An 18,265-nucleotide genomic window follows, 5' to 3' on the forward strand; every position below is an offset into this window, starting at 1 on the left:
CTCACCAGAGGCATCCCCTTGTCCCTCTCTACCCAGCTCCATACTGTCATCCCCCCCCCCAAGCCTTCTCTATCTTAATAGTGATACTATGAACTTCTACTTCCCTGGCCCAAGAACCTCTCAGCCCCTTTGCTGAGTTGAAATCCTGTCTCCAGGCCATGCGATACAAACCTGGTGCCCACACCCTCTCCCTTAACTTTCCATGTTTAGCACAGAAGACCGAACAGGCTTAGTCTTATCCAGGTAGTTCCCTGTTCACAAAAGGATCACATTCCTCAAATGTATTTATTTTATCATGGCTGTTTGTAAAATACAAATCCTTCAACCCAAAGAAAGACGGAAAGAATTTCAGAAATGCTAAGTTAGGTTCCCACTACAGTCTATGTAGACCTATTGGGATCTACATGCCAGGTACCTAGCATATAGGAGTCCATCGATTGTCAAGTAAACCAACAAACCCAAAGTCTAAAGCACATCATTGTAAATCTAAATTCTGGGTTCTGATCCCTATAACAGAGGGCAGACAGAGACAGGTGAACAAAGCCATGTCTTACTTAGCACCTGGTAGAGCATGGCCTGCCCTCTTGGAACTTCTTGTTCCTGAGTTTATTTACTCTTCACAAGCTTAAGGCGCAGACTGTAAACTCTTGTAATGGATGAGGAAACAGGAGGGAAAATGACTTGTGAAAGGTCACACAGCAGGTTGGTAATGGACTCTCCTCACCTTGTCTCATCGGCCTACCTCCAGACTGTACCCCTCTTCATATAACAAAAGGTCTGAAGACCAAACTGATTTCAGCCAACCAGTGGCATGGTCCTATGCTCAACTCTAGATGTGGGCAAGAAATCAAAGACCATGGTGCCACTAAAGGAAGACAAAAATCAAGAATTCAATTCAGCCAGGCATGGTGGCTCGCGCCTATAATCCTCAGGCCTAGGCAGGAAGTTCGCCATGAATTCAAGGCCAGCTGGACCACATAATGAGTTCCAGGCCAGCCTGGAATGTAGCAAGACCCTCTCTAAAAGCACACCCAAACATGGTCCATCCACTAGGCAGATGTCCATATGAGGAAAGGGCGGAGGATATTCTCCATCCTGTCCAATCTTCTATCCTATATGGACTGAAGCTTCCTTCAGAATCACAGTGAGGACCAGAACTTAATCTACACTCTAAGCTTCAGAGCCAAATGTTTCAATGACACCACATGGTTTGTGCAAAAGGAGACTTTTCCCCCACACAAATAATGTATACCTGGGGTTAGCTTCTTTAACATCCATGGCTGTGAAAGGGAGACAACAGGGACAGGGGACCAGAATAATCCATCACACTCCTCTACCCTCTCCCAGGGATACCCACACCCAGGTAGCCACCAAAACCAATATGCAAAGAACATCCTCTTCCATGTTTCCTGGGACCTCTAGGTCATAGGGCATGCATGTATGTGATGTGAATAAACAGTGCCAGCATCCTCCAGGAGAATGACGCTCTATCGACCTTTATACCAGCAGGACAGGGACACTCTGTGTGTGCCTCTTCTTGCAACACTTGGCAGTAATAGGCTTCTTTGTTTTTGTTTGTTCTTTTTGAAACAAGGTTTACTATGTTGCCTACACCAGCCTTGAACCTGTTAAGCAGCCCAGTTAGGCCTTGACTCATGAACCTCCTGCACACTGAGATTATAGGTCTAAGGGGTACAAAGGATATACTGCTCTTTTTAACTTGTGATCATGAACAATTTTGATCTACATATAAATATGGGGCTGTCTATTCTGTAAAGGTGTTTAGTTCATTTTTAGGAGAAGAAACTCTTGGCAGAGGGGGAGTCCTTCTGACTTGCTATCATTTAGTAAAACAATATAAGGCTAGTCCAGCATGGTAGTACATACCTCTCATGGGGAGACTGAGGCAGCAGAACTGCTTCAAGTTCGAAACCAGCCTGAGATACACAGTAAAACCTTGTCTCAAACAATAACAAAACAACACCGTGCAGAGTCAGAAGCCCTCTGTCTAGTCTAGTTCTAAGTTCTGCTACCTACTGTCCTAACATCCTAAGCAGGCATAGCCCCTCATTGACCTTCAGTGAGGTCAGTGAGGACTGCACTTCCTGCCAGTTCCACATACAGTATAGCAGGGAAGGGCTTTGCAACCCCCCTCAGCCACAGGAGAAGGTGAACGTGGTGTTCTTCAGTGAGATCAGCTCTCAAGCCCAGCTCCTGACTGAGCATCTTTCTTTGCACTCTTGGGGCCAGGGTATAATGGAAGAGAGGGTCCTGGTATCCAGATTCAGGCTCTGCATTCACCTGCTGTGAAGGACAGAATGCTAACCCCTCTCACGCAAGGTGGTTGTCAGGATTGAGAGACATACCACACTGTGGGTCTCTGTGGAAGAGCCACAGCTAACCTTACCACAGACAACTTTTCCTCTTGTAGTGCTGAGTCAGGGGTGGGGAGGGCACTGAGTCCCCCCTTGCTTTCTCCCAGTACAGAGTAGCCCCCCAAATTAGGACTTCACAAACCAGATCTCCCTATTTCATTTTGTTGCTTCACAAGTGAATGCCCAGCAGGCACTCATTTCAAAGTCCTGAGCCAGCTGGGGATGGGGTGGGGGGTGACTGCCTGCTGAGAGCGGCTGAAAGGGCCTCTGAGGCCGGCCAGAGAAAGCCACCCTTGCTCTCCCCTGCGATTTTCACCAATGGACAAAATGCGGCAAGTGAATTAATCTCTTTTAAAAAGAGCAATGCTTGTGACAGAGCACGGTGTCTCCGTAAAGGTTAGGATTCCATCATCCCTGAGATGATGAGTAGAATGCTTAATGCAGGCTGCCAGTCAGGACAGAGCAGCCCACGTCGTGCTGGGGAGGGGGTGGGCACAGCAGGCTCACTCTGGACTTGGGGCCAGCCCTACCTAATGAACTAACTAACTCTCTTGCTTGGCGGGGCAGTGGTAGGTGATACTAACTGGGGATGGCTCAGGGTAGTAGACAGGAGACCACAGCAGGCATCTGGAGTTGAATCCCAGCTCTTGCACAACTCCCAGGGTATACAGGTAGAAAAGATCTCAGATCAGATACAGCCATTGCCACTTACAGAGAGAGGGACCATGGATAAATGTGTGACTTGGCTTCTCTGTTCCTTCCCAAAACAGCTCCTGCTCTTTGTATCTGTTGGAGAATGAACAAAACCTGGGTATTGTGGTGCCTGCCTATAATCAGAAGGCTGGGGCAGGAGGACTGCCATGAATTCAAGGTTAGCCGGGGCTATATTACAGGACCTTGTCTCGAGGGGAAAAAAAGTCTCCCACCAGCTTTACTGCACGTCACACATCGGAGTGCCATCAAAAGATAAGTCATGATGGCTAAAACACTTGGCATATAATAAAGCAATGTGCCTATGCCATTAGCATCATTGCCCATTTTACATTAGTGATGGGGGAGGGGGCAGAGAGAAACGGCTCAGTGGGTAAGGGTCCCTGCTGTCACACCTGATGTCCTGAGTAAATCAGGATGGCATAGGAAAATACAGCAAGTACCCGAACATATCTGTGGATGGAAAACGAACTGCCACAGGGCAGTGGTGGTGCACGCCTTTAAACACAACACTTGGGAGGCAGAGGAAGGCGGATCTCTAAGTTCGAGCCCCAGCCTGGTCTACAGAGTGAGTCCCAGGACAGCCAAAGCTACACAAAGAAACCTTATCTCTAAAAACAAACAAACAAACAAACTGCCTAAAATTCCCAAGTAAAGGCAGTCAGTAGCAGAGCCTAAGAGCCAAGGAAAAAACGAAGTCTCCTCTAGCAACCAGGGATGTATGTAGGAGGGGCCAGCAGGCCAATGACCAAGAGGTGGCATTATCACTTCTGCTAGGGAGGGGAGGGGAGGGGAGGGAGGGGAGGGAGGCAGGTTGACTTTCACTTTTGGCTCAGAACACTCCTGACAACTGCCAAGTTCTGCTGTTGTTTTCACAGCAGTGATCACAGCATTACTCACTTTTCTTCTTAACCAAATCAGGTTTCATCCTTGAAGGTTTCCCTAAAATGGTCTGTTGCCTCCAGGTCCCCTGTGCTAATCTGTATCAAAACAGTCACAGTTGGCTGTCTTGTCTAACTTCCTCAGTCACCAGCATCCTCCAGAAACGACCTGTCTTCCTTATGTCCCTGGTTCCTGCCCTGGCGGTTGGCACATAGGAGTTCTCTATAGTACCTACAAATACCAATCTGGCCGGGCGGTGGTGGCGCACGCCTTTAATCCCAGCACTCGGGAGGCAGAGGCAGGCGGATCTCTGTGAGTTCAAGGCCAGCCTGGATTACCAAGTGAGTTCCAGGAAAGGCGCAAAGCTACACAGAGAAACCCTGTCTCGAAAAACCAAAAAAAAAAAAAAAAAAAAAAACCAATCTGCCACCAATACTTCTGATTTGTGGCCTAACAGTCTTTTTCAAAGTACTTAGGCTCCTGGGTATAACTATGTAGGAGGCATCTCAGACTCAGGAGTGGGTGGAGACATTTGGGGACATGGCCTGGACAGCTGATGGTCATGGGTTCTAGTCATAGCTCTGTCAGGTACTTGATATGTTGCTCAGGATAAATCTACCTCTGTAGGCCTTATGTTTCCTCTACAGGAAAACAGAATTGAATGACATCTCTAAAGTTCTAATTACTGCTAAAATCTTATCATTTTAAATATGGATAGCATCTGGAGCTTGAGAGATGGTTCAGCTGTTAAAAGGCATAAGTTGTTCTTGCAGAGCACCTGGGTTTGGTTCCCAGAACCCATGCAGTGGTTCCAAACCACCCATTTCCAGGGAATTCAACATCCTCTTCTGACTTCCATGAGCACTGGGCACACACAGTGCACATACATGTACATAGGCAAAACAATCACACACATAAAGATAAATAAATCTAACCTACAAAATGAAAACTAAGAAGTGGATTCCTAGCAGACCTGACACAGTAAGACTTGCAAAGACAAGACAGTTCCTTAGACTTGCTGCTTGCAGGAGGGAAGAAGTCCTAGGCAGGCAGAGGCAGGTTTAAGTCATTCTGATTAACTAGCTCTTCACAGAGATACCACTTCACTTTTCTTCCTTTTTCTTTATGACCAATCAATACAAAGCGGCCAGTGAACTTCAATCATGCATTGTTCCAACTGATTTCCGGATCCTTTGCAGGAACTGGCCCTCAGCTGCAGCCGGGGAGGGGTCAAAGAGTGGAGAGCACTGTCCCACCTGCATCAGAGGCCTGGAAGCACTGAGCCATGCAGACCCAATCATGATCACTATCTGGGCAACAGGACCCTGGTTGGAGCCGCCCAGAAGGCCCTGTTTACAGTAATAACAGCAGCAGGCCCTCTGTCTGAGCACAGAGGCAAGGCGCCTGGGGCTAGAATCCCCAGGCAGCCTCCATCTGTGCCTTATCTCCCAGCCAGCCAGAGATGGGGAGGTGGGGGGAGGGCAGCAAAGGCTGTTCTTGGATCCCAGCCTGGCTTATAGATTTCAAGGCAAGGGCCTGGTGCTCTGATTGCAGAGGTGCAGAACCTCTTAGGCTTTTTTTTACTTTGGATATTTGAGCACCAGCCTCTAAAGTTCAGCTCAGGCCCCCTCCTCTAGGCAGCCCTCCAGGTGTCCTTGCTTCCAGTGCCCAGCACTCTACACCTAGCTGGTCTCAGGAAAGCGAACAGCAGCAAGAGAGAACAGAGACTGTGCACAGCACCCACAACTTAGATGAGGTGAATCTGCACACTTCACCTCTGGTTCTTTCCTACTACAGTTAGTCCAGGGTTTTGGAACCTAAGGAGTGCCCTGCAGAATCAACAGTCCAATCTTTAAACACAAGGAAGAGCAGGTTCACAAAGCCTCTCCTAGAAAAGACTCACCCAGGCAGGAACCTTTCTCTGTCTCTGCCAGGCTGTGTGCCCATGGGCAAGTACAGCTAACCTCTCAGAACCTTGTTCATCTTACCTCATCAGTCTGCCAGAACCACCTAACAAGAATGCCGATATGACCAAAGGAGATCAGAGTGTGAATGTGTACAATATTTCTAGACCAAAGGAGATGAGGGTGCAAATGTGTACAATGTTTCTAGACCAAAGGAGATGAGGGTGCAAATGTGTACAATGTTTCTAGACCAAAGGAGATGAGGGTGTGAATGTGTATAATGTTTCTAGACCAAAGGAGATGAGGGTGTGAATGTGTACAATGTTTCTAGACCAAAGGAGATGAGGGTGTGAGTGTGTACAATGTTTCTAGACCAAAGGAGATGAGGGTGTGAATGTGTACAATGTTTCTAAACCATAGCTGCTAAGGCAAATGGTGAAGGAGTCAATCCGAATCCTAAGTGATACTCCTGGTCTAACAAAATAAAGCCCAATGCTGGGTGGCCATTCTTTATCCTATTCTTTACAGATACCTGCTATATATCAATGTGCACAGATTGCTATTTTTAAATTGCTAAACTTAGAAACCAGTTATAAAAATAGCACCAAAAATCCCTTCACAGATCCTTCACATGTATCCACTTTACACCTTGATTCATTTGGTTCCTATTTCTAATACATTTTACTTCTCCATGTGAGAATTCCTTTCAGATATTATGCCCCTTATCTCCGAATACTTCAGCATGTATTTCCTAGAACAATGACAGATTTCTACAGAATCACCAGCCATAATAGCCAAAGTCTCAATGTGGCAGAGAATCAACCAAGTGTAGATCAAAAATAAATAAGTAAATAAGTAAATAAATAAATAATAAAATTCAGAAACTAAAAAACCCTGCATCTATATTGAACAATATACAGACATTTTTGTTGTCATTATTTCTTAAACAATATAGAGTATGACAACCATTTGCATAGCATTTACACCAAATCATATATAAGTAATCTGGAGACGATTTAATTATACAAGAATATATATATACATATATGTAGGTTTTATGTAAATACTATAACATAATATATAAAGGGCTTGAGCATCTGCAGATTGGGGGACCTATGGAGGATCCTGGAACCAACTGATACAACAGGATGAGCAGTTTACCTCATAATTTTACCTCCTATTCTGCCTGTGTTCAAATGTCTCCAGTTATCCTAATAGTTTTCACAGCATCCTAGCCCTGTGATCCAGATGTAAGACAGAATCAATAAAGATCAAACACTGTGTGTCTTCATCATTTCCTCTAGAATAGTTCAACCTTTCAGTGATCTTCATAATATTGGAATTTTTTTTGCACAGTAAGGCTAGTTTCTGTGTTTCCCATTCAGCTTTGAGGCACCTCTTCCCACACTCATTCATCACTGCACAAACTCTTCCTGAGGACGGATGATTACAGGACTCTGAGTGGTGCTGATCCAGGCCTTCAAGGCAGCTGCTGGACAGACACATACTTGGCAAACACCTAAAACACAAGCAAGGACTTTGGAGGCGAGTGCCATGCAAACGAAGGTCAGGGCAACAGTGTAACAGGAATGAATGACTTTCTGGATGCAGAGTTCTTCTGCCAGAGGCAACAGGCAGAAGCAAGGATTCCTCTAACAATCTCCTGGGATCCCCTAAGGCAAACACCTCTGCATTCCCAGGGAGATGTGCCTAGCTGAGACGGAATGAACCATGAAAATACAACAAGTAAGGGAGCGGAGTGACCCAGGACACCCTCCTGTGGGTACGTACATTGGCACAGGGCTACAGCCTGTCAGCAGCTGCTTTAGTTACGGCTAGGTCCAAGGAGCTGAGGTGTGGGAAAGGGTTAAGAGCGCCACCTACTGGCCCCCAAACAGGACTCTCGGCTGCAGTAGAGGGCAGTTGGGCAGCTGGCTGCTTGCCAGGAAACTTGTCACAATTCAGCAGTGAGAAACAGTAGTGGATCCAACTCCCCAAACGGACTGTCAGCTGAACCACTACTGCCAAGCTACACGGAGGTCCACATGAGATTTTCAGTGAGGATCAACAGACCAGGCAAAGCTGACCATAAAACCTGTCCCCACCTGCAAGGGACAGCGGAGGACCAGTCAGCCTTCCTCACTCAACAGAACTCACGAGACAGCTTCTCAAAGCCATCCTCTGTGCTGGGACTGAGGGCCTGCCATGGACCAGACATAGACCTTGCTCATGTGAGAGAGCTGTTTGAGTTTAGAGAAGGGTAATGGAACAGGTCCCCCAATGAATTATCATGGGTCCTCTGAGATGTCTGTACAGGACAGCAACAACATGTTGGCTTCTCATATCTGGTAAACTCTTGAATGATGTTTTTGTTTTTTTCAGCACTGGAGATTGAACTCAGGGCCTCCTGCATGCCTGGTAAGCACTCTATCACTGAGCTATACCCCCAGCATGGTTTACTTTTTTTTTTTTGGTAAATGTGTGTGTGTATGAGTCCACATGGCCAGAAGAGGGCATCAGATCCCCAAGAAATGAAGTTACAGGTGGTTGTGAGCTGCCTGATGTGGGTGCTGGGAACTAAACCCAGGTCCTTTAACAAAAGTAGTAGCACTCAACTGTTCAGCCATGTCCCCCAACCCTTTCTAACTTTCAAATACATGTCCAAGCTGCCTATGAACTCACATTATAGTCTAGGTAGACCTGAATTTGAGATCATCCTGCCTCAGTGTTCCAGTAGCTAGGATTAAAGGCCCAAATAACGGACTCAAATAATGGAGATCAATGGCTCATCTTTCTTGTGCTGACCTAGGTGCCTTAGGCACTTGACATTTATGATCTCATTTGATTCTGAGAATTAGACAAAAAAGCCCCATCTCACACAGGGACGTCAGATCCCAGGGCAATAAGAGGCAGCTTAGAACTGTAGCCCTTACTCTTTGCTTCCTGCGGCACAGAGCCTGTTCTGTCTGCTCACAGAATGGGACTGCATACCCCAGCTGACTGATGGGACAAGGGGCCACAGATAAAGGAAAAACCTCCAGGGAGAAGGTGATCTACAGGTTGGAGATACTGGGACTAGTTCCATTTCTTAGCGGCTTCTCCCTGCTCCACCTCCACCTCCCCAAAAACCTCTTCTGGTCTCAGCATGAGAAAGGCCCCAACTACCTGTCTCCTCACTACCACCAATTTCACACGGATAAGCAGTGTCTTCAGTGGCGTGCCTTTGCCCCAAACCAAGCTAAGCAAATAGATACACTCAAATGTTTACAGTGTGTAAGCAGTCCTGATCCTCGGCCTCATCAAAGCTTATCAGATTATAGGAATCCGGTGAGACAGAGGCAAGAAAGCTAATGTAGGCTCTGGCCATATTAATAGAAGCATAACATCTTCAACAAGGGTATGACTGCCTTGCCCCTCACAACAACAATAACATCACACTGGAATTCAGAGGGGATGCCAAATGTTCACAGCCGTTTCATTAGAAAATGGCAGGATATGGTGACTTCAAACACAGCTTAAGAAGCCAGACTCAGGTAGAATGACATGGCCTATGACTGTCTGTCTCCTAGTAGCACTATCTCATCATTTAAAGAGCTGAACAAGGAAAGGAGCATCATGAGTAGTCCTAGAGGATGGAGCTGGAACCCCAGGAAGGGCTAGCAGGTAGTGGCAGTTCGCTGTGTCAAGTGCTATGGGAACTCCACCCACTTCATCATGGAAATAGTTACTGTGGGAAAGATTATTCAAAGAATAAAGAGATTAATGCAGTTGGAAAAAAATTTAAAGGACAACATTGGCCTTGTTCATAATAACATACCTGTTGATCATTTTCACACTGTGAAAATATATCTGTCAACTGACAGATGGATTAATCAAATGTGTTTCATGGTACGTGGAATGTTATTTGGCTTTTAAAAGGTATGAAGTATTGACAATGTGATACAACACATGTGAATCTTGGAAAGTTAAGCTAAGCTGAAGAAGTCACACACAAAATCCACAGAATGGCGGGGGGGGGGGGGGGGGGGGGGGGGGGGGCCTGGGGGGCCTCTCACTCATGTACAGTGTCCAGAACGGGCAAACCCAGAGACAGCAAACAGACTACGGTTGCAAGAGGCTGTGGCGAGGAAGGAGGAAATGATTCCTAATGAGCCCGGGGGTGGGGGGAGGGGGGAGGGGTAATGAAATGTTCTGGAGTTAGACCATGTTAATGGCACTATCTTATAAATGTACTAAAAGCTACTAAATTTTACATGTTAAAGGGCTGAATTTTCTGACACATAGTTATATTTAAAAAGAGAGGGAGAGAGAACAACTAAGTGGATGAGTAGATGCTTGTTTAATCAAAATCTACTTCTCTTTCAGGAGCACAGAGCACCTGAGGCTTAGGGGTAGAGTAAACATGCCTAAAATCCTGGCTGACCCAAGCCGGGACTGGAAGTGAGCACTCAGCAGCCCAAGAGGAGATTCTGCCCTGCCTGTGGTATTCCAAGCTCTGATTCCCGGGGAATTCCAGGGGCCTCCTCTAATTGTTGTACTTTACCACCCGTCCCTGCTCACCGTCCATCTGCAAAGCCTCGTCAAACACACAGCCTTCTCAGGAGGCCAGGGTGCTAACCCCAAACAAAAGGCCATTGAGATGGAAGTTTCAGCCCAGCCTCAGAAAGGATTCTTATGCAGGCTGGCAGGGCCTCCCATCCACATGAATGGAGACTCCTGGCCCAGCTGCTGCCCAGGGCTGTGCTCTCCTACTGGGTAGTTTTTGGAGACTAAACAGTACTTTAATCAACTAATCAATCAACAGGCCAGACTCTATACTCTGCTCCTTTGGAGTGCTCAGACAGACACATGTGACTTGTTAAGGTGGGAGGCAGGAGAAGCAGGTACTATCTAGACTATTCAGATAGGGTTCACAGCCAGGTTGAAGAGAAACACATGAAGCAACTGGAGAAAAACAAAGGCAAGGAGGTGAACCACTCAGCCTTTAAGATCCATATAATTTGGTAAGAAAGATGAGCACTCAATATAAGCTGCTGAGGGGGAAAAAGCACGTTGTGGATGTATGTGGTGTAATGTGGATGTATGGGCTTTGGTGTAAATCACAAGTGTACACTGGCTGGGAGGTAACCAGAAGGAACTGAGTCTGTGTAAGCACTGAGTTTTCTCATCTGGAAAATGCACACAACAGTTTATTCTGTAACACACTGGTAAGGGACACACACTGTATTTACTGTCTGCCTGCCACAGAGTTCACAGCCAATGAACAACTGCTGTTCTTATTAGCCAGGGTGAGCTTTCTGGAGGAAAAGCTTGAGGTGGGCAATGAGGCATGGCCAGGATCTAGACAGGCAGGAGACCGTGAGAATGCTGCAAAGCCTTAGTTTATCCTTAGGAACCTGTGAGTTCCAAATAAGCCTGGCAGAAATGGTTGTCCCTTTGGCCAGCTTCCTAAGAGGAAATAGGAACCCAGGCCAGCCTCTCTTTGGCTTCTAGCCCCACAGACCCCTAGTCTGTCAGATAAGAAGGAGGGCTACTTCCCAAGTGGGCAGCTTTGAGAGATTTACTTAAGAAGCCTGAACTCCTGAGTCATTATCTGTGAAGGGGGCTGTTACTGGCAAGGTTGTGACATGTTAATGTCACACAGCTGGTGAGTAGGTATGACAAAAGCAGACCCCAGGCCTTCTAATTCTGTAACTCTTGCATTCTTCCTATAACATTATGTTGCCTTTCAAAGTCCTAGCACTCAGGACACCTGTGAGGGTTACAGTAAAAAACCTGGAATCCTCCGGAAGCACAAACTATCAAATTACAGAAAATGATGCTCTTCAGGCCTTGAACTCTGCTGGTCTGGGATAAAGATTTTGTTTCAATCCACTGCAAGCCACAAAGACATTTACATATTTACTGATTAAGAGAGCTGGATGTTTTGGTTGCTCTGATGCCATCATTAATATCTTCCCACCCAGCCAAAATGATACGGCGATCGATAAACAGACAGCCTCTCCAAGGCCCAGAGACAGCCAAATGTATTTACCAGGCAGGACTTTTGTTAATTAGATAAAATCCCCAGATCAATTCTTAGAACATTCACCTATGCTTGTAGCTAAACACATTCGGGACACCTTGATCCTGGCACACAGACAACTGCCTGGAGCTGGGGCATCAGGGGACAAGAGCCAAACCAAGTCATCAGTGCCAAGCTAGAATAAATGTGTTTACCCTCAACAAAGCCCAACCTGTTTTCTCTCCTGAACTGTACAATTTTTTTTCCCAAAGCCATCTAGTAAACCAGTTTAATCCTTTATTTTCTAAAACCACCAAACCAGAAACCAAAAACGGTATGTCAAAAGAATTTCCAGATAATTGATAAATCTAGCATGCTTAATAACTAATTAGAGACAAGGTCTGGAATGCTACATAAATTGAATTGGCTTTGAACTCAGAGATCTGCCTGCCTCTTCCTCCCAAGTGTCGGGAATGACAGGCATGTGTCACCACATCTGGCTAAATCTAGCATGTTTTGGGGCTGGAGAGAAGACTGGGCGGTTAAGAGCATATGCTGCTCTTGAGTTCAGTCCCCAGAACCCACATCAGGTGATTCACAATTGTCTGTAACTCCAGTTCCAGGGGATCCAACACCTCTGGCTTCCACATCCATACATCTACACATAATTAAAATTCAGGTATGGTGGCACACACCTTTAATTCTAGCACTTGGGAGGCAGAGGCAGGAGGATCTCTGTGAGTTCCAGACCAGCCTGGTCCACAGAGTTCTGTGAGTTCCAGGGCAGCCTACGTAAGTGAGAGACTGTCTTGTAAAACAAAACAAAATAAAATAAAACAAAATAAACAAACCACCACACACACAAAAAAACAGACTTCAATCTGTTTTTCAACTCAATCTCTCCAAATCCTCTTCTCAGAGTGTGGCAACAGCATCTACACAGGAGCTCCAGCCAGAAAAATGGAAATTCACTAGCATTTCCTTTCTGAACTAAACAACCAGTCCTATTCATTCACCCGGCATCTGTTGCACATTTACTGTGTACCAGACTCTGAATCAGGCACGAGCACTGGTCTAACCCTTGCAGACTAGTCCAGCTAGCTTTCCCCATCTGTGCTACTAACATCTTAGCCCAACCACACACACCATCTGCTGGACTCTTCAGTTGCTTTCCTTTTCTTTTTTTGGTGCAGGGGTTGACGCCGGCTTACAGAAGCTAGGCAAGTGCTCTGTCAATGATCTGTATCCAGCTTAGAGGCATGTTTCAGCCAGTATTCCCACACTACTATAGCTGTCGACCAACATGTTTTCCACTAAGCATTAAAAACTTTAAAAATTGGCCGGGCGGTGGTGGCGCACGCCTTTAATCCCAGCACTCGGGAGGCAGAGGCAGGAGGATCTCTGTGAGTTCGAGGCCAGCCTGGTCTACAGCGCGAGACCCAGGAAAGGCGCAAAGCTACACAGAGAAACCCTGTCTCGAAAAAACAAAAACAAAAAAACAAAACAAAAAAAAAAACAACTTTAAAAATTAAAATCTACAAATATATCTGTTAGCATCTTTGCCTTTTATATACACACTGGCTTTAAAAAGCCCAATGTGGTATGGTCCTTTCTTAACGCTATCCAATATGATTTCATATTACCCACCCTTGCTCTCTAGAGTCCAGTCATATCCTCTGCTTCTCCCTCTCAACACAGGGTCATACCCCTGTAGTCCCGGCTGGCCTCAAATTCACCAACCTCTTGCTTTAGAGTTCTGGGATGACAAGTGGATAACAGCCATATCCAGCTCCACCTCTTTTCCATCAAAGGAAGGAGTCATACCTGCTCAGGTGTCCCCTGTGCCAAACAAAGGACCCAGGAAATGGCAAGTACTCAGTACATGTTTGTCAAATGAACACATGAACTATGAAAAGAAAGGGCAGCCAGCCATTAGAGGCCCAAAGCTTTTGGTATCAGAGTCTCTTCATTTGAACCTGTTTGGGCTGATGAAGGACTAAATGGGGCCACATTAACAGAGGCCCAGGTCAGTCCAGTGAAGTGAAGAGCAGGCCGGATGCTGTCAGTCAGCGGTGTGATCTGAAGGAAATGCGATCTCTAGCAGAAAATAGGTTTCCCAATCCTGTCCCCAGCCTGACAGGCCCCACATGGCTCTGCCTGAGCCCAGACAGATGTGCTGCTGTCTGTCCCATGCCCTTGGTCTTGGGTGAGTGGCTCAGTGTAAAAGCCAGGCTCTCCGGGTGGGGCTGAGCTGAGGGGGGTCACCTGCTCTCACAGCTGCCAAGCAGGGCAGGGGCCAGCCTCCCTGCTCCACTGGGAGCTGGGTGACCTTACAAAGTGTAAGTGCTTCGAGGAGAAAGGAGGAGATGGTTCCTGCACAGGGAAGAGGGAGGCAAGAGAGAGCCCAGCCTTCCTGCGTGCCAGTGGGAGACTGGCACAGGCCTCTGGACTGCCTGCTTCTGTTCTATTGAAGTCAGTCACATTGTGCTTGGGAATAGGTGAGAGAGAGGGATAGCAGACCCTGTCCGTGCCTTGGGGAGGCATGCAATTCAATGACTCAAGGTGAAAGGTAGTTCACAAACAGAAAGGTAGTTCTGTTGCTTTGGTGTTATGCTTGTTTTTGTTTTGTTTTATTCATTCTGAGTGCTAGGATTAGAGGCCTGAGCCAGTATGACCAGCTCAAACTCCTTAATACAAAGAACAATGTGAAGCCAGTGAGATGGCTCAGCAGTTAAAAGTGCCGCCACCAAGTCTGAGGACCTGAGTTCAATCCCCAGGACCCACATGGTGAAGGAAAGAACTGACTCAGATTGACTCAGACTGGTGATCTTCTAACCTCCATATATACACTACAGCACCAGTACGCCCAAACAGATGCACACAAAATTAATAAATAAAATGTAAAAAGAAAACATAATATGTGAAATGGTGAATCCTGGCTTGTTCTTTTGATCAAGCAGCCTCCCTACACACAATTAGCCAGATTCTCATAAAGCAGTAAACAGTCCAGAGCCATCACTGGGATCACAGTCCAGAGCTGCTGATTCAATGCTCTCCCAGTCTGTGAGGACTCCCAAGCTGTTCCTGACTGGGTTGACACGTGGGGTCACTAGTTTTCCTGAGTATACTGACTGCATTCTTGACATGTAAGCTCTTTTCCAACTGACAGCCAATTTCTCTCCCAGAAGACCCTCAGACTCCCATACCACAGGACAGGATACAGTAGAAGGGTCAGGAGCAACCCAAACGGCTAGGAGGAATCAAGGAAAAGGTCACAGGAAGGCACTGAGCCTCAAAGACTGGCCTGATGGAGCAACAGGCCGTGAATGGAGTGGGGGTGGGCTGGGGGTGGCAGCAGGGAGTCTGCACCCTGTTCCAGGGATTGCAGATTCTGGGGTGAAGCTCCTCTCTTTAAGCAGAAGAGCCCCAAGCATCTGTCCTTTCCCATCCTGAGCTCTCCTGAGGTTCTGGGCTGGTGACAGGAGCTAAGAGAGGTCAAGGCATAGGAATGAGAGCCCCAAGATGTAGCAATACTATTTATTCACCAAGTCTAAGCTTTATTCCAAATACTGACATCACTAACCATACCAATCATACACGTGGCAAAACAACTGTGTGAACTGAGGGGTGGGGGGCGGGGTGTGAGACTAGAATTCTGTCTTGCTACAGGCAGGCCTGCTGGGCAGAAGGAGAGGCTAGCACACACACAGGATCAAGGAAAGAGCGGTGGAAAGCGTCAGTGGAGGCAAGGGCACACATAGAAAAACTGAACAAAACTCAAGACCATTTCCTTCCTGTGGGGATGTCAGGTCCCCACCCCTGCTCCACGCCGGCCTGTCAAAAGGAAGAACTGCAACTGGGGGATTACACGTCTGTTTCCTCCAGGCCAGAGGTCAAGACATTACCCTTACTCCTTCCCACCATCTACAGTGCCCAGCTGAGGACATTGCTTTTTCTTTTGTTTTTCTGTTGTTTGTTTTTCGAGACAAGGTTTCACTATGTGTAGCCTTGGTTGGCCTGGAACTTTCTATGTAGATCCGGCTAGCCTAGAACTCAAAGATCTGCCTCTGCTGGGATTAAAAGTGTGCACCACCATGCCCAGTCACTCATTCCTTCTTAAGAAGTGCTTTGAAGCCGGGCGATGGTGGCGCACGCCTTTAATCCCAGCACTCGGGAGGCAGAGGCAGGAGGATCTCTGTATGATCGAGGCCAGCCTGGTCTACAAAGTGAGTTCCAGGAAAGGCGCAAAACTACAGAGAAACCCTGTCTCGAAAAACCAACAAAAAAAAAAAAAAAAAAAAAAAGAAGTGCTTTGAGTGAGGAGGGAGGAGCGCCCTGAAGGCCTTCCTCAGCTTGGTTTCTTCTTCAGACAGCCTCTGAAAAGATTTGCCTTCAGCCTTTTCCCATTTCTTCTGCCTCCACCTTCAGAAACAGCCCTAACTGGCTCAGTCCCCTGCTCAAAAGCTCATAGGAAGCGCATCCAAAACCCCTACCCCTGGTCAGGGCAGGCCAGGCACACTCCCACCACATCTCCAGTCACCTTCACTCTCTCCTTATATCCTGTGTAAGTCCTGGGGCTGGCAGCCCACACTGCCTGCCTCCTGCCTCGCCCAGCCTGTCCCAGCTCTGGGGGACAACATTTGGGAGGGGGGAGGGGGCGCTGAGGAGAGTCTGTGCCTCATTCAACTGATTTCCTTACAGGGTGAGGGAGATGCTAACAGAAGGGATAAGGAGAGGCAGGAAGGAGAAAAGCAGGCTAAAGACTGAGGACACACTTAAAAACCTCCCAGATATTACCCATGTATGAAACCGTCCCCACAATTCTGAGTCACATACTAGAAATCCAATCACTTTCTGTACACCATTGGCGGGTATTTAGTTGTCATTACACATACTGTTCTTCACACAACTGCCTGTAACTCCAGCATCAGGGGATCTGACACCCTCTTCTGGCTTCTGTGAACACCTGCATACACAGGGGCAGACCCTTCTTCCCCTTCACAGACAAATAATTTTAAAAAAATCTTTAAAAATATGAATGTACTTAACAGGGTGTGTGCACATATAATCCCAGTACTGGGAAAGCAGGGGCAGAAGGAAGGAAGGGAGGGAAGGGGGAAGGGGAAGCAGGGAGGGGGAGGGAGGGAGGGAAGGCATTCACCAGGCATGGTAGTATCTGCTTGCAATCACACACTTGGGAGGCCAAGGCAGGAAGATCACGAGTTTTAGAACCCTTTCTAGACCAAATAGCAAGAACCTCCTCAAAAACAAAAAACAAACCCCCAAACAAGACAACAGCAGCAAACCCCAAAGACTGAGGCTCAGCTGGTAGGTGCCTTCTCAGCATGCACAAAGTCCTAGGTTGGATCCTCAGCACCACATAAAATCGATCATGGTGGTACACACTTGCGATCACATCATTCAGAAGGTAGAGGCAGAAATATCAGAAGTTAGAAGTCATTCTTGGCTATGTAGTGAGTTTGAGGCCAACCTGGGTACATGAAACCTTGCTTCAAAAAACTAAAACTACAAAAAAAAAGAAAACAAAACAAAAACCTCATAAATTTCAGAGCTAAAATTATCAGCCCTTGGAGTGGGGCTTGCTGAAATCAGCCAGAGTCAGCCTTCTCTGCTTGGCAACCCTCCTGCCTACATTGGGCTTGGGGGTAGGAAGCTGCAGACTGGCAGCCTTTGGCAGCTACCAACAGGTGATTCTGGGTAATTTTTGACTCCAGTTTTGACTCTTCGCTTCCCTATAATGAGGCTCTAGGAAGCCAGGCACATGTCTGGGGCATGAAGATGCCGCCGCCGCCGCCCGCAGCTGCGGTTATGAATGGCTCTTATAACAACAAGATGACATCTGTGCTTGGTTTTTAAGATGCATCATCACATGTTTATTAAACTATTGCTCCATCATATTTATTTGGCTACAAAACAACTCCCAGCCCATACTTCCAAAAGTGGTTTATTAAAAACTAAGCCTTGAACATTAATACTCAAAAGCACCCTTGAGAATCAATAATAACGCTGCAGATAAAATGAAAGAGAATCAAAGCAGTAAGTCTTGGTGGAGCTGTGGCTGCCTTTCCACACTTTCTTAAATGTTCAAGCATTGGAGTGGGGAAGGGCACCCAGGATCCAGGGTATGCAGAGATAACTACCGCAAACACTGACTTCCTGTCTAAAATGTGAATACAAACAACATCAGGCATGGTTGCCCACACCTATAATCCCAGCACTCAGGAGGCTGAGGCAAGAGGCCTGAAAGTTCAAAGCTACCCCGGGTTACATAACAAAATGTGTTCTCAAAAAACCAAGGGCTATGGGGCTGGAGAGATGGCTCCAAGGTTAAGAGTGCTGGTTGCTCTTCCAGAAGACCTGGGTTCAAT

General features: G+C 46.8%; 1 protein-coding gene across 1 annotated transcript in view; it reads right to left on the bottom strand.

Moving 5' to 3' along the window:
* Positions 1 to 18,265, bottom strand: part of Clpb (caseinolytic mitochondrial matrix peptidase chaperone subunit B) — a 143,422-nt gene that overhangs the window by 119,950 nt on the left and 5,207 nt on the right.

The sequence above is a fragment of the Peromyscus californicus genome, unplaced genomic scaffold (genome assembly GCF_007827085.1).
Source record: "Peromyscus californicus insignis strain IS unplaced genomic scaffold, ASM782708v3 Scaffold_4__1_contigs__length_199733344, whole genome shotgun sequence".
NCBI classification, from domain to species: Eukaryota; Metazoa; Chordata; class Mammalia; order Rodentia; family Cricetidae; genus Peromyscus; species Peromyscus californicus.